Source organism: Lissotriton vulgaris, chromosome 4_1, assembly GCF_964263255.1.
Source record: "Lissotriton vulgaris chromosome 4_1, aLisVul1.2, whole genome shotgun sequence".
Lineage (NCBI taxonomy): Eukaryota > Metazoa > Chordata > Amphibia > Caudata > Salamandridae > Lissotriton > Lissotriton vulgaris.
Genome location: NC_141691.1, coordinates 1287645384 through 1287663430, shown reverse-complemented (window position 1 = coordinate 1287663430; position 18047 = coordinate 1287645384). Strand labels below are relative to the sequence as shown.

At 41.7% G+C, this 18047-nt stretch overlaps 1 protein-coding gene across 5 annotated transcripts in view; it reads right to left on the bottom strand.

The window, feature by feature from the left end:
- Positions 1-18047, bottom strand: part of NFATC1 (nuclear factor of activated T cells 1) — a 428485-nt gene that overhangs the window by 352649 nt on the left and 57789 nt on the right. The gene's annotated exons all lie outside the window — the stretch shown is intronic.

The following is an 18047-nucleotide window of genomic DNA, read 5'->3' as shown; positions in this document are numbered from 1 at the left end:
GTCCCCCACTTACATGCAAAGTATTTATCAGGCTTTATGCTTCCCTTTGAAACATCGTGGTTGTTTTGTGTTTTTAGTCTAATGATATGTCAGAGAGGATCACTAGTTTGGACAAGGCTGAGAAGTTACCCTCAATCCTCTTCAGGAATGAGAGGGCCCAGAACAGGAGGATTTAGTGACAGGTAACACATAAACACAATCAAAGACTTTGGGCATAGCCTGCCACATTTCTTGATAATGACTGGTCCTCAAGGCGTTGATAAGTGGGCGCACCTTCATGAGGCACGATGGGCAAGTTGAAAGTTAGACCTTGTAAATAACCTTTCAGTAGCATCAGGCAGTTACAGGTGATAAAGATGTGCTGTGTAGAAATGGCCTTGCCAACGGAATAAGAGGCAGTGGAAGAAGGAAGGGTAAGAGGCCGACCAATAGAGTGCTGAGTGTGAAGTCCATGGCACCAGTGGCGTAAAAAGGCCCCCGCAGCCCCAGCAGTGTGGGTGGCCCCCGAGCTCCTGGGGCCCCCCTCAGCACAGTAAACTGGTCTGAGAGCTCCTGAGTGAGTCCGAGGGGGGCCCTTCTTGTACTTTGCAGGAGGGCCCCTAAAATTTTGTTACGACGCTGCATGTCACGGGCCCACTTCAGCAGCAATCCTAGTGGAGCACAGACTTTGCAGGCACAAGAAGCAGATTCCTTCCACGGGCTGTTGAGATGGCCGTCTGTGAGGTGCATCTGGACATATGTGGGGAGTCTCAGTTTCTGTGCACGTGGCAGCCTGACCTAGGAAGCAGCTCTCAGGAAGCCTCCATAACTATGTGTACCAGCAATCCCATTGGAGATGTTGGCTGTGACTCCTGGTGAGCCTGCTTGGAGACCTGTGTTTGCTTGGGTCCAGACACCCTTTGAGGGTGTCTGGACCAGGGGTGTCTCTACTGTTCATGCAGCAGGTGCAGTAGTACCAGGGCCCAGAACCCTGAGGGGAGCACTGAACCCTTACAATGCTGCATGCCATTTAACTAGTAAACCTCTGTGGTGGGGGTTGCCATGTGAGGTGTCAGTCTGATTTACAATACACTGCCTATACTCCCTAGTTCAAAAACATGGGAAGCACTTCCACCAAAAAATGAGCTACAATTAGCTGCTTGTTTGTGCTTTTGTCACCATTCCTGTGACTCTATAGTGGAGAGATACTGCTTTGAATTGTATTTTTCAAAACAGACTGAATGGCCGAAATGGTAAATGTGTAGTCATTTAAGTGGTGAAATGTCTCATCACATTGACTTCCAACACGATTCCAATGTAATAATAATCAGCAAACGTGAAAGCATTAACAACCCTCGCCTTAAACAACAGTCAACTTCATCCAAATCCCGATACCAAAAATGAAACCAACGACTATTTGGGGCATATTATCAAGCAGGGCATTAACAACTATCGCCGTTTTAGCGGCAGAAAACTGCTGCTAAAGCGGCGATAATGGGCTTTGATAATATGGCCTTGCGAATTCCAATAGAAACCCATTTTCTGATGTGAACATGGACTTCTATTGGAATTCTCCAGGGCATATTATCAAGCCCATTATCGCTGCTTTAGCGTCAGTTTTCTGCCGCTAAAACGGCGATAATTTTAACGCCCTGCTTGATAATACGCCCTTAGTTCTTGCAAATAACTAGCAAAAACCAAAGGCCACCCTTTAGTGTTAAACTCTTCATACTTAGTGTGATGCTTGCAGGGGGCTTAGTAGCTTCAGGGCAGTGTAACCCCCCCTATCAGAGAGTACATGCACATACATAAAAGTCGTAATTTTCTTTCAGATATGAAACTTATAAATAAAGATATGAACAGCAATCAAAACATAAGACGTACTCGATTGGTTGGCTACCCATAACGTCCACTGTGTGACTTCTTAATCTGCTCTGTACCAGACTTAGGGGCATATTAGCAAGAACCTCGTTAAAATTATCGCTGTTTTAGCGGCAGGAAACTGCTTCTAAAACGGCGATAATGGGCTTGCTAATATGCGTTATAGAATTCCAATAGAAGCCCAGGTTAGATGTGCTGCACATCTATCCTGGGCTTCTATAGGAATTCTATAAAGCATATTAGCAAGCCCATTATCGCCGTTTTAGCTGCAGTTTCCTGCCGCTGAAACGGCGATAATTTTAACGAGGTTCTTGCTAATATGTCCCCTAATTCTTGAAAGAATTGCATGGGTTTCCCTTTTGCGGAGAGAGTCTAAGTAAGCATTTTGTAAACGTGCCAGCGCCCTCACTTTTCTGTCAGTGTCCTACCGGCAGTCCAGTCCCACGTCTCCTTCTTCATACTACCTTCTGTAGTGTCCTGCGAGACACGTTCTAGTGTCCCGCAGGAACAGCCACTCCCTCGAGGGCTGGACACGCTGCACCCCCACACCCATCCATCACAGGTGCCATGAGTGACGTGGCCCCGTCAATAAAAGGGCCCGAGTGCACGTGCTTGCGGCCAGTTACCGCTATGTATCTCTTAGTGTCTGTGCCCATCATTTGAGTGATGTGGGCCTGAGGCCCAACACCACCCCTTCTAGGTGAAAATTAAAAACGTGGAACAAGAAACCCCCCTTGTCTCCTCATCTGAATCACCTGTTCAGTTAGTACATAGAAGTGGGAGCCCCTGGGAGGGGGAGAAAGGGGGTTGGAGAAAGGGAAACGGATGGAGGCTAAGGACAGTAAACAAAACAATTTGATTTTATGGTCTTTCTGGAGAAGATGAGCTGCCAGGCGGCCTGCAAAAGCTTTATTCAAAGCAGCTGGCGAGCCCAGCTTCGTGCGCCCTTCTAAATTTAGGCACCCCGGCCCTGGGCCCAGCTCGTCCGTGCCAAAAGCAGGCTGCGCCTACATGTTATGTTTTATGTTGTAACATTCAGGGAAGAGCTTCAGATAACAACAAATACCACTTCTGAAGCGTTCATCCTTTAATAGGAGAAAAGATGTGTCCCATTGATCACGGAAATCTGCCAAATCCATGTCATAGAAAGACATTGACGTCGCTGCGCCAAGGAAATTCACAAAAACAAGTCATCATAACTCATGTTCAGTTATGCTTGTGAGCTCAGATATGCCAAAAGAAAACAGGTAAATACAGCTATAAAAGGGTCTTCTCAAGGGGTAGCCAAGTGTGCAATGAGTATGTTGTGTAAGGTCACTGGCAGAATGTGTGTGTGAGAGAGTTGGGCATACTTGGGCCTCTTTGCCTTGTCAACAAAACATCTAGGACTAGAAAGGAGATTGACAGCATATTTATTCTATCTGGAACTACTAGGAGTCACATAGATCAAACTTCATTACATTTTCAGAAAGGCTTTTAACAGAGCATACATCTTAGAAAGATGTCAAGTCCCAAACCCGGCAGACAAGAATATTATACCTCAGCAAAATAAAATAAATAAAGTAAAACTAAACACTGTGCCCATGACAGTCAATGATACTATAGAAAGCGACGCGTTGACTACAAGAGTCATCAGGTGAGACCATAAGTACTAGTCCGCTGGAGTAAGATTGTCCTGTCTGCTGCACCCTCACCCAGCTATTGCGAGCCTCAAACGTATGGCTCACACTATTACCACTAATGGTGGCCTAGGGGATATGAGCCATGATTGTTCTTATCCTGAATGAGCAAAACTTAACACATTATTCATGGCGTTTACAGATGTCCCTAAACTGTGAATGAACTAGAAAATAAGGCGTTTTATGTTACGTTATGCAATAACCTGCTGATTCCCAATACATATCTTAAATTGTGCCCTATGTTCTGATATTTTTGCATGAATATTTTCAACAATGTGAAACTTTGGAGCTGCCTGTTGCAAGACCAGCTAGTTGCTGTGCAATATGACTGTTGTAAAAGCCTGTAAGAGTCATTGACTGGAGAAATATTTTTTCCAAGATTACGCCACAGGGCCCTTGAAGTTCTTATCTGCTATTGCACTGTACAGCCACAGCGGTGTAACTGATATAGCCAGGGACAAATTCACAACTTCATTTGACAGTATGTTTTGTAGTACTAAAATAGTCCAACTAACATACTATGTAATGTTATTCACAGACATATGTGCAGAGATTCCGCCTCTGCCTCTCCTATCTTTTTCTCTTTGGAGATCTTTGCCCTGACTGCGGAGTCTCCGCTCAGGTAAGTATATGTCTTTGTAGTAAAAGTGGAAAGGCTGGGGGCGTGGCTGGAAAAAGGTAAATACTAATAAATAAAGAGGAATGGTAAAGGGAGGAGTAAGAAGGAGTTGATGGAAGGACTTGCACCTACCCACAAAAGAGTAAGGCTGTTGCTATTCACAAACTGCAGTCAAAACTGACCCAATCCAGCAAGTCACGCACCTTACATGGACAACCATTGGTACTGCAAACCGTCCCATAATAAATAATGGAGGTAGGGACATACAATAGAACTCCATAGGAAATAATGCTAAACTAAAGTAAATAATTTAAACTATTTCAAAATATAAATATATGTAATTTAATGTTTACAAATTACATAAAAGGAAAATATACTTATTATGTAGTTAAAATATTGCACTAACCGGTTATCATTTGAAAATTCATGTAAGATTCGTTTTTACTAAAATATAATTAAAATACTTTTAATTAGTTATATATATATATATATATATATATATATATATATATATATATATATATATATATATCACTTTTAATCTAAATTAAATACATATCCTATTCAAAATTAGGTTAATAGTCTTGTGCCATTTGTTTTAGGATGTACCAGATGTAAAATATTTTTACTCGTTTTAAAGTTAAAGAAACGTTTAAAATGTTTACTTTAACATGGGGAAATTATGGTACAGATGTTTTATTTTCAATTTTTTTACATTTATTAAAATATGTTTAATTCAAATACTATGTTTAAAACAAATACTTTTTAAGACATCATATGTATACATTTAAAAAAAAATCACTTTAAATTATTTCCTATGGGGTATTTCGGTTTTATTTTTATATATTTTTAAACAAATCAAATGTATACATATTTTAATAAAAATCAAAATATATTATTTTAATTTAACATGATTTGGGGTCAATTTAAGGACCCTGCACAATTACTTTCTATGGGAGGGTGTATCAGTGGTTGGCCATGTGTGGTGCTGTACTTTCTACTTCTCTTTTTAGCTGTAGTGTCATACTCATAGATTTGGCTCCACCCCCATTTCAGGAGGTGCAGATGCACATGTCTACACTCTTGAGTAATTTTACACTAATAAAGAGTGAATAGCAAAAAGTGAAAAAGTAACCTTACAGGCGTAAATTACTCACAAGTGTAATTTCCCTTTGTGATTAGGCCATACAGTGTCTGGGGGTAAAGATAACTGGTGCAACAGACTATGAAAATTTGGTCTACAGTGAAACTAAAAATACAGAAAGACAAAAATACATAAGTGGTTTAAGAATGAGCATGAAAAGTTCAGATATGATTTCAGAAGCCAATAAAGTTATGGCATGGTACCAAAAACCTAGCAGGCATCACAAGAGATATGAGCTAAAGGAGCAGAGATATTCAAGACAAAAATGCTAGACACAGAAAAGAGTGCAGATAGTTTGTAGATAAACAGCACAGAAAAAAATAAAAAAATAAAGATAATGAAAAGAAAGGCGAGTGGACAAAAATAAAAAAAAACAATATGCAAAATAATTGAAGGACCTGAAAAAATATGCCTGCCAAAAACAATTACAAGCAGGCCCTAATTAAGAGTTTTTTTATGAGGCTGGTATTTGAAGTAACTCTGCATTACCGGAGTTACTGGTACACCCTGTATCAATAACTTCAAGGGGATGGAAACCCTCTATCAGTGACTCTAGAGGGGTGGAAGTAATGAAAGATAAATCCGGGTACAGAGAATGAGACCCTGCTTCTTGTTTTTAGTTTGGATTTATCACATATATTTGGTTAAACAAAATGTACCAGGTACAAAGGTGCAAGTGGAGTCAAACAAAACACTCTTAAAAAATAAGAGAGTCTCCCAGAAACCAGAAAGGACCGGGTATCAATAGTATAGGCAAGAAAATTTCCTTTCTGTGTAGTTAGACTTCTGATTGGTGACCAAAAGGCCTACTCATGAACCATGATTTACTCAGTATCCAAATTGTGACAAAGATAATAAATTCTACACAACCCTAGATAATTAACACTACACGACACTAGTAATTTCTATTTATTTCTCAAGTTTTATTTACCTTAAAAACATCAATTTCTTTTCAATTAAAAACATAGACTGGTTAAGCATTCATTATGTATAATGATCAAGATCATGTGCTCTGGTACATACAAAATCAATCTATCTAACAATTCCAATTACGGTTGCTTCTCAGAGAACACTGATCTTAATGATTTAAACAAGACTCAACTTTGACCACAAATAGATAAACAATCATAAATTAGATAAATTAAAAGCATGATACATAAAAAGGTCAAGCTTACTTTAGTTAGTTGTCTATTGGTCCTTCTCTTCAGTATTGAGGCCAATTGATATTCAATGTATTTAGGGAGCCAATTTAATGAAGCTCATTGTTAGATAGATTGATTTTGTGTTAATTATCTAGGGCTGTGTAGAATTTATTATCTGTGTCACAATTTGGATACTGAGTAAATCATGGTTCATGAGTAGGCCTTTTGGTCACCAATCAGAAGTCTAACTACACAGAAAGGAAATTTTCTTGTCAAACAAAACACTCCATCTCACCTCGCATCTTATAAAGACCTGGCAAATAAGCTAGATGTAACCTCCTTGTATTATAAATTTACAAACGCATGCCTTTACACTTTTGATACAATATATTGCTTCAATGGAAAGCCATTAACCAAAGATGTGACAATGCTCCTCTCACTTTAACCCATAGATTCAGTTGACCATTTCCAGTAAAGAAGATGTGGCTTGGTGGAAAAGTTATTGTTTGTGGAACCAAGCCACCTGAGTTCTGGCCTCTACAAGTAGCCAAAGTGTGCCATCCTGGATAAATCACTTTCAGCCTTTATCTTAGTTACCAAGGGCCAAGAGTAAGAAACCAAGCAATGCTAAAATATGGAGCAGCCGCTCCCAAGAAGTGTCTTCCAAAGAGGAACTCCTATTAAAATATTATTTATGCTTGTTAAGGCTTAAATTAAAAAAGTAAGTTCACCAATAAGGCTTTTCTTCTTACTAATGTTTTATACTAAAATGGACGTTCTCAAGCAGGGTTGCTCTATACAGAGGGCTTTTGGTTTGCTTAACCAATCTCGTTTGCCCACATTTTTCAACACCGGAGGATCCATCCAGAATCAAGAACCATTTAGGAAAGGAAAAAAAGTAAGATTTGGAAATTTGCAACCTACAATAAAAATGACAGTTTCAGTATTGTTGTGAGACTCCTGTAAATCTGCTGCACTCAACACAGACAGGCAGATCATATTAAAAAACAGCAACTCAAGAATGTTTTAATAATGTTGTCAACAGAGAACTATAATCCCCATAGAGAGATGGAAGAAAGAAAATGCAAAAACACTTGGGGAACAGGTTATTTTCTGTAGTACTAACATCAGAGGGTAAACACTAAGAAAAACTTGATGAAAATAGAAATGTGGAAAATGGCTTCCAATCCCTAGCACTTCCTCTGAGGAGAGAGCAGTCGTTCACACATACTTGTACAATCTTCCCTCATGAAGCGCCACTTTCATCAATTGTTTGCTTCCATCTATCCCAATGGACCATCATGCCCTCTTGGTGACAGCCTTCCCTTGCCAGGCAAGCTGAGATCCGGAATGGCTTCTGCTAATTACTGTGTCAGCTATTCCCCATCAGGAGCCATTCCCCATGGGGGACCGGCAAGCTCCTGCCTTGAGGCTCCCAACCATGGTGAAGCACAACGGTTGCTGGCTAGGCCTCTGTTGTCTAGCATCCCTGCCTGCTTCTATCTGCGCCATCAGAGCAGGGAATCCCTTCTCAATATGCACTTGCTTTATGCGGCTCATCAGACCTCACCTCAATATCATAGGTCATGGTGTTTTAGATTGGCACCATGATACTAGCATCTCAGGTCGCTCACTAGCTCTACCCAGTTTATCCACCCAAAACACTTTGAGATCGCGATCTTCTGTCAGCTTCTATGGAGGAAATATCCCAGTCAAATTTCACCTCGCTGTTGGACTGCTGTTTGTTTACTATGCCCATCGAATTATTCAGCACTAATATCTCACTCTGTATGCCCCACCTCCAGCCGTCGGACACTACAGTTCTGTTTTATGAAGTGCTTTCTTATAATTCCAACTTTAAATATCATTCTAGATCTATAGAACGCAAACAAAAACAATGCAGACTAGATCTCTCCAGAGAGGTACCTTGTACCCAAAAGGGAGGATCTTAGAAGTTTTCTGAAAGGGCGGATCTATTGTATATGTCTAATGTCCCCTTGTAGAGACTTTCTTAGCTACCTCACAATAGCCACACAAAAAAAGAATAACCAAATGCTACACTTCTAACTTCTACACCAACTAGCGCTCAAATTTGCAAAGGGCAGATGATTAAACTGCCATCAGTGCTACATAATTTGCAACATATGGACGTTACTGGTCAGTTTAGGAAGTTTGGAACGAAAGGAGAATGAATCAATTTCTGAGCAAATATATTCACTTAATTAACCTGGGGAACTTATAATATCGCCCAACCTAACCTGGCCTATCTTAAGATCCGTGCTTTGAGCAGTAGTCACCCTTTGCATCATTCTCTAAAAAATAATGGCTATTGCAAAACAAGCTGAGTGCTGACACCCACCGTGGATTAGCCTCACAATAGCAAAAATGATATTCATGCTAAGAGGTCTATTACGATGGTGGGCGGACAAAGTCTGCCCACCACCGCAACGAGAGAAAAGGGACTGCCCGCCATAGGTGCAGCGGTCCTGCTATTCAAATTAGGGCTATCCCTTTTCTACATTGCGGCGAGCGGTGCTGTAAGCAGCACCCGCCGCAATGTAAAAAATGCATGTAGTGCATTTGCATGCACAACGTGACAGGCACCGCGTGGTGCCTGCCTCCTTGTGCATGCAAATGCAGGGGGGTACCATGGTACCCCCATGTGCACCCCCAACATCCTGGGGGCCTGCTACAGGCCCCCAACAGCGAAAACAGCATGCCTTTCCATGACAGCGTTGAGGCTTCTCTCCACCGGCATCCTGATTTGGTTCGCAGTGTCTTACAGACACCGCCACCATATTGTGGCAGTTTTCCGCCCGGTCGACGTGTTGACCAACTGAAAAGCGGCGGACGGTCTTCCTGTCCGCCGCGGACCCCCCAGCCATCCTAATGTGGCGGGGGTCAATCATGGACGGAAGGCGGGCGGATCACCCCTGCCGGGCCGGTAGTGGCAATCCTCCCGCCATCCTAATAGGCCCCTAAGTATGTATCTGAATACTTCTATAGCAAAGCATCCTCACAGAGAGACTTTAACTATAAGAGCCCATTTAGCCTCACACACTCCATAAAGGGCAGCTTTCCGTTCACGTCTCTTCAAATGTGGCTGGGCGGTGGGCAACCCATATGCCCATACTTAATTCTAGAGCTAGATAAGCAAGTTTATGTAATACAACAACCAAAATTTCACCTGAGGGCAAAATGGTATCCTAAATATCGTTTACAAAAATATCGCCCTATGAAAACATCTACACCCAATGTGAAGATTTTTTTGCATATAATATTTAGGACACAATACAACTGTCAGATGAAAATGTTGCCAACAATTTTCTGACATACAGACCTGAATTTGGGATGCGAGAGAAGAGTAATGAACGATTGATCCACTTTGCTGTACTGAGAGAGCAGGTAAGGGGACTCTAAACTCTAACAAATACAACAGAAGACTTTAAGACAGCGAGTCGGCTCTGTGAGTTCTAGCTCACTGTGGCCATCTGCATTGCTCTGAAGACCAGGGGCCCTATTACACTAAGGGTGCATGTTACCTGTTTACACCATGGAGCACCTTAAAAACAGGTGTGCTGAGCGCAAGCAGGGAAGGTGCGCCCTCTTACATTGAATGCACTGCCCCCAGGGCAGCCTCAAAGTGGTGCTGTCCTGGACGCAGCGTATTCAAGTGAAATACGAAGCCGCTTTGAAGCCCACTGTGCATGCGGCATCCTGCCTGCTCTTTCAAAAGGGGAGAAGGATCCCCTTACAGGCGAGTGCAGTGAGTGACTACACCCGCCTGCAAGAAGATGTCTGGGGCGCACTGACAATGCACCACCTTTTAGGTATTGCACTGTCAGTGCGCCTCCTGACAGCTTCTATGCCCTGCGCTCATGTCTAAAATACGATGTGGGTGCAGCGGCAAAGGGATTCCCTCATTTGCATGGGATCTCGCCCCCATGCAAATGAGGTAACACCCTCTGGTGATAGTACTGGAGCTACATGTGCACTAGCGCTATCTGTATTACAGAAAGGGTTACACAATCGTCCCTTTCTGCCCTTTCAGTAATACCCAAGTGCTGGGCGCACAAAGAAGGCGCTCACAGCCACAACCCCCCCACCCCACGGCCCCAGATGTATAGATCCTGGAAAAGCATACTCAGTTGTCAATCCTTCGTATATTGGTAAATCAAGTACTATAATTTGTTTGTAAGATAGTCAAACCCATTATTTACATTGCTTAGAAATGGAAGGAGTGAGCATGAAGCACTATCTGAATACAGGCTATATTTACCCTCTCTGTCTGCTAAGTACAAACCTGATCTGCATTTACCCATCGGATGCGGGTTAGGGTGCGGTTTTTGTGCAATAACTAAAGTCATACCAATAAGCACTAAGAAACATGCTGCTACAATTAGAAAGTGAAGAAAAATATTTTGTCATACATTCTGGAGCAGCCTCCTACGTGGCTGCTGCTTAGGTGGAAAAGTTACAACTTTTCAATCTTGAATTGGCCTGTGCTGCTGCTGCCCATGTAGCACCGTATCAGAATATCTTTGTGAAATGCTAGAACATCTTTACACAACCAGAAAGCCAAAATGATTGCCTTTATCGATGGTTGTGTACATAGTGCTAAGCAGTGCTTAATACTGCAATTCGCCTGTTGCTAGTAACTTCCTAAAGTGCGATGCCTCTTTTTTTGTTATAAGTTGCGCAAACAGCTGACAGTGGCTAAATGTTGACACTACGCCAGCAGATGATTCGCTCTATTCATATGGTTATTGTTGCAACAATAAAAACAAATGTATACATAAATTGCTCTGGCCAGGATCAATGGTAACCACAAATATTAGTTCCAATGTAATAACTAGTTAAACAACACCTCCAAAACATGATCCACATTGTTTTAAGAATGTGGACCCCCCCCCCTAAGAACAAAAAGCCTAGTTTGTCAGAAGACACTCCGAAGAAGATACTGCAATACAATGATCTATGTATGACTGCATCCAGTCGGGAACTATCCAATAGGAATGCACAGATGATCCTAACATAATTAGTGCTTGGAATGCGCTGGTAGCTGCAGGTGGTGAGTATCAGCAGTCAGTATTTGGGAATAGCAACCTCTTTTTAATCCTCAGACACTGACAGAGAAATATAAGATAACAGAGACAAAGTTAGAAAGCAGGGATGAAGAACGACCCACGAGTGTGAGATAAAAAGGCAGGAACTGGAAGCGCACTGTGATTGAAGAAAGAGGCATGGAGTGGAATTAAGTCTAGGCAGCCTTGGCATTCCTGCACTTATTTTTAACAAAAATGGCACTTAGTATAACTAATACTAGGACGTTTAAAATATTGAGCCCGAGCCAAAAAAAAGTCTATTAGAATAGAACAGCAAAAAGAAGAGTGCTTTGCAAAAATACGTGCATTCTTAAACGTTTCTTGGACGGAACCTTCACTGCCCATGTTATTAAATTATATTTGTAGAGATCGCTAAGACCGATACTTCTTGCCACTACAGAGATGAAGTAAGTCAACATATCTCTGAACAATCTCCTTTGAGCCATTACGAGAAAAGTCAAGTTTTCAGGGTTTTTTTGAATTTCCAAAGAGAGGACTAAACATGCACTGTAAAAGGATAACAGAATGAACTAGTGCTGCATACATACAGGAGGATCCTAAGGTTAATTTACTTTAGTATATAGTACTTGGGAATAGTACAGTCATTGTTCATACAAGAAGTACCTGTATTTGTGCACAAGATCAGAAATGAATAAAAAAATATGGACGTCTTTAAACCAATGGCCAATATTAATTTCACACCCTTTTCTAAGTGACACAAGGATATTGTATTTTTGTCTGGTGCACCACATATACTGAAATCACAGCAGCAAGGTGGAAAAGGAGGCAAATGGTTCAAAGTAACATCAGAGGTGACTGAACTCCATGGAGACTAAAGAAAAGATATACTTTTCAGGCATATATAGAAATTGTGATTGTAAAAGGAAGGTGAGCCACCTGATGTACATTACACAATGATATGCATCTTCAATGGTCCAGAATGAGACTTACAGAAGGAAAATGCTAACTTTTAGGGACCTTCCATTCTGCCAGTGCCCTCCATTCACAGACCAACCATAGACAACCATAACACTACTACATCGCCAAACGACTATGTCAACCGTGAACGACTACTTCAACCATGAATAACACCACTACTTGCCGATCCCATGGCTTAGCTCTCTTGCAGGGCTAAAATAGGTGCTGAAAATAGCAATAGAGATAGTTAAAGGATTAGTTCCATCTTGAACGCAACAAGTGAGCCTTTTGTATGTTTCTCCTACTGGAATTTCGTTTGAAAATGGGAGATTTTTTTTTATTTTACAGTGCAATTTTCAAAATATTATTCCAATATATTTTATAGGTAGTTCTGACAATTAACACGTTGAAATACAGGCATACTTCAGTGCCCTGCACAGCACACAGAAGCCTCATTTTTCGCAACATGTTTGTGGCTTTAAGACAGCTGTGTGCCTTCCATCATGACCCCTTCCAGAGCTGCGTGAGCTAACTATCCCGCCCTTAAAGTAATGAGGGGCAGTCCAACCATGCTATTATGTCACATAGTGACGTGAATATTACTTCACACCAAAGGTGGTCTTTAACTGTAATATGGATCACTTCTGTGACAAACATCCTCACTAACAAACAGTAGCCACAGCCACCCACCACCTGAGAGTGGAAAACACAGAGCACTCCTCTCCATACGTTCTTACTAATCCCTCTCCTTGACCTACCCCTAAATAATATCTATATCGAAAACTGACTCTTTAACCTGTCACAATATCACAGTAGAATGCTGTGAAGGTAAATATATGCATATATGTATAGGTTTACTATATTTAGAGCACATATATGTACCTTAACAATATGTACATCGTCCAGCTATCTGGACCCGTATTTCACGTCCCTGTTTGCACGAAGGTGCGTTTTTAAATTGGTGTGCCAGGTGCAAAGAGGGATATAGTGCAACCTATTTCAAATAATACGCTGCTCGAAGGGCAGCCGCAAACTTATGCTACTCTCGAAATACAAAACGGCTAACTGAAGCAGCTGCTCTTCCTTTCTTTGCGCAGGCAGCACCTGTCTGCACTTTAAAGAGGGGACAGATTTCCCTGCAGGTAGGTGTAGTGCGTGGCTGCAAACACCTGCAGGGACATGTCTGGATGGTTCATGGAACCCCCTTCCAATATTCGAAAAGGCTGTCCTCAGGGAGAACACTGACAGTGCACCTACCAACAGTCTGTTTGAATCTGCACCCCTGTCTCTCAAGACAGTGCTGGTGCGACATGCACGGGAACACTATCAGTCAGGCGGGCAACTAGAGCCAAATTTCGGGGGGATGTTGAAAAATATTTCGGGGGGGGCTAATTCTTCCAAACTTAGACAGAGTGGCTGTAAGAAGGGGTGAACACACAACAAAAGCCTCATTTACAACTAAATGTTCTTTTAAAGACCTGTTAAGTACTCGGGTACGGCTGCAATTAGATGCTCACCAGCCCGCAAAGCTGTCTTCTCCCGGGCTGACACACACGAGGGGGGCTGAGGCCAATGGGTGTTGCGCGCCTGCTATCAGTATTACAGGAGGGGTCGCACAAGCGCCTGTAACCCATTCCATGATATCATTGTGCCTCGGGACACACTGCACAATATGGACCCTGGAGAAGCTCAGAATCATAGGTCTGTGCATATATATAAATACTTATCTTCACTATAATATAGTAGTTAGCATTTTTTACACAATATTTTGGCAGGTCAATATTAAAAACTCAATATTCTCACATACAAATGATATGAGACTGCCAGCCAGCCTTACACACACCGCCAAAATACACATCTAAAAGATGCAACTTCAACCAACACTTTTCTCTATCCATGCACTAAAAACAGAGGGGGTACTTGCTCGACCAAACAAATAGTGGCTTCGGGCCTTGTCAAGAGGCAGAAAAGCTATATAGAAATGCTACAATACATTATCATGCAATACTAGAGTCAGGAGCTTGGAAGCGTTATTAAAAAAAAAAATTGTCATGGGAATGGTAGTAAATTCATGAAGAACATGCCATCAGAAGCAGATTATTTAGTCCTCCTCTCACAACTGTTCAGCAGATGTACCGGAAATTTCCTGGAAAAGGTAATGAAGTTAACAGATTCCTGAATTAAACAAATGGAGTCCAAGGAGACTGGATATAGATTTGGGTCTGGAATACTTGAGGTCGGGTAAGGGTTGGAAAGGTAAGGGACTTACAGAGCCTGGGGATTTGAGTACTTGTCAGGCCTGTGAATTGATACAATTAAAACCTCATAAATAGTCTGAAAAAATATGTCAGTCAATTCATCCAATGTAGGACGGCACAGAGGATCTGTAACACTTAGCGAACCAGGGTAATCCTGGAGACTATGCAGAGTGTGTGTGCATAAAGAGCAGATAGAAATGGGGAAACAGGGCGTGCTTTGCGGATTCTGTCATCAAATGTTATGTCCAGTTACTATTAAACATAGTCAGTCAGGCAGAAATACTTAATTTCGAACACTTTTGTTCAAAAAAGTGCTACACAAAACAATACTCTTACAGAAATCAAATTACATAATGCAACTCTTTAGACGAAATAAGACTAAATTCCTCAAACACATACAACTTTAAATACTCTTTTATATAATATTATAGATGGGTAAGAGAAAAATGACTTATAAATGTAGATGGGTAACAGTGGATAACAAGGATATTTTTTTATCGATTCTGAGTGACAACAAATAGACAATGAGATGACACACATTTCTGTTTCAGATCAACCTGAAATATTTCTGTCAGAGCTGGTCAACTGAGACCTGAGACTGACAGAGACTATGGCGACTGGTGCAGTCACAGCACTGCCTGTTTTTTCTCACCTCTCTCGGATCTTTTGAGAAGTGGAAAATTGTGGGTGAGACTGCCAAACAAATTTCTGCTGCCTCATTCGGGTCTCCACAGACCAAAGTGAGGCAGGCACTTCCCCTGATGGCATTACCAGAGTGGCAAACTACTTTTGTTTCCCACAGTTATTACTTCACAGCAGTCAATAAGTGGATTTTGATAGTTATTCAAGCTTATGGCAACCTAGAAGAGCTATACATACCAAAGCTGATATATCACAGACCATATGGCGTTATTGCTCTTGGTGGGCGGGGCGGAAGGAAATAAGGTGCTGCGTTCCTAGAGCAGACCCGTCCTGGTTGGGGGAGTGGAGGGGAGCAGAAATGATGAGTGAAGGCAAACAGCCGCATGCTGTAAGAAGCTAGGCTTTCAGAGCTTGCGGCTGCAAGGAGGAAGTTTAAAATGCCAATGTACACAGGGAGTATTTAGGGCAGACACAAGAGCAGCTCTTTCATCCCCCAAAGCTCTTACATCACCTCTAAATTACTAGACTGAAACCAGCCAGCAGGACTGCAAGGAAACTAACCATGCCTCTGTTGGGCAATGGCCTTCAAGCTGCGAAGCTGCTCCCGACATACCACCTTGGATTGAAAGGCTCAGGCAAGAGGTGGGTATCGGACATTTTCCAAACTATTTTTTAAATTAAAAAAATTCAGTTCAGTACTTTGGAGGATGACAGTGTCACCAAACTTTGTTTTTCATGCAAAAGGGGTTATAAACTATAAAGACTATTATTTTTCTAGGAAAATTACAATTGTTCTGCCAAGTGCACATAGACCATCCTCCTGACAAGTGACTTTTGGAAGGCCTTTTTACTGTCGTCTAAAGGGTGCCTCCTCTACTGAGTACAAACTGAGGCGGATGATGTGCAAAATAACAATGGATAGGGATGCAGCCCAAGTGATTACCAGTGGCTGAGATTATTTTAAGCATTCTATCCATGACTTTTTGGCATAATTCACACACATAATCACTTGTTTTGCATTCTACCGTGTGTTGCCCTTGGTGGTATGTAAGGGTGTGCCCAAATGTGGGTCCCGGGAATGCTGGGCCACTGGACAAAGGCTATACCTGGCTGATGAGCCCTAAAGAGGACGAAACCAGAGCTTGAATGCTTGTGTTCGGGTTGAGGCAGGACCTGGCAGTTTGGGTTGGCCTGTTGCCATTGGAGCAGGGTCAAGACAGATTTACATATGGCTGGGCCCAAACTGAGGTGGCATGGTGTGCAAAATTATTATGGATTGGGATATGCCCAGAGTGCTTTCCAGTGGCTGAGATTAATTCAAGCATTCCATCCATTACTTTCTGGTATAATTCCTTAGTCGAGGCAGGGAGAGACCATTTTGAACACCCAAAGCAGTTGCAATGAAACTTCTAATCTGGCAACACTCTTGCGTACCATGGACCTGCCCAGACCTGTCCTCAGCACTTCTGTACATAAGTCCAAGGTGAAGACAAATTTGTGTATTTTCTAAATCATTAAAACGTTGATAACAGAAACGTTAGAACTGATTGGTCAACACTTGTCAATAAAATGGAACTGATCTGCTAAAACAGCCTAAGTAGAAGAGAGCGTTCACAATACCCAGTTTGATGCTTAAGTAGCATATTCAGTTCAGGTTTTTATGCTGGATGCTGGGACTTGTAGCCATGCTTGACTCTTCAAAAAACAAGAGGACATGTACGAAAATGTAGAATAAAATCCTGGACTGCATGAGCTACTCACGCTTGGAACTTTGGAGCGGGTAAGAGTCTATGCAGTTTTAAACACTGCGTTTATTTTGTACCAGCACATAACAGCAATAAAATCCTTTGAAAAATATAATAAAAATACTTTGTAAGTTATTTCCTTATTTTCTAACTCGGTGAGTTCTAAAGAAGTGTTTTGTTACTGTTCTCCTGTAACCCTATGCAGAGCTGTATTACTGTAAACACAACTATGTAGGGTGCACACGTCTGTTATTTGTGATACTGTACACTCATTAGATTATCTACAGTACCCATAAGAATGGATATTCTCGATCCTGCTAGTCACAGATGCACTAGACGAGTGATGGAGGGAGGTGGAAATCGACAGAGATGAGAGGGAGAGAGAGAAAACATAAGTGGAGAAGAAGAGAAGGGGAATAAAGAGAGAAGGAGAGAAAAAGTGACGGGTTGGTGTTGTGTAGGGTGGGCTCTACTAGGTGCATACGATAAAACACAGAGATTACGTTTGTTGGCAAAAACAGTAAACTGCATTAGACGTGTTACATGAAACTAATAGGAAGAGAGGAAAGACAGGTGAGGCGAGCTAGACCTGCCTGCTACGTATCTGGGGGTTGATCGAACAGTTCAAATTTGCACTGGTTTATGCAGTCTTGGAGACCTGTGATGCGGTTCTTTATTTGTAGAAAAAAATGAAAAGGTAAGGGCAGTTGCCCAAATATTTTCTTAGGAGCTGAACTTGAAAGTTGGTGAATATTAGAGCTGCCTAGTTTGAATTCCTTCTCATGCCTCTTTCAAATTGTGTATAAACTTTAATACGCTGTACCTACCCACACTCTTCTGATCCTTAAAATACAAAAGGATTAATGAAACCTTACCTAGATTTAGTAACACCAACCATCAAAGTCGGATTACAAACTGAACACAAACTGGAATCT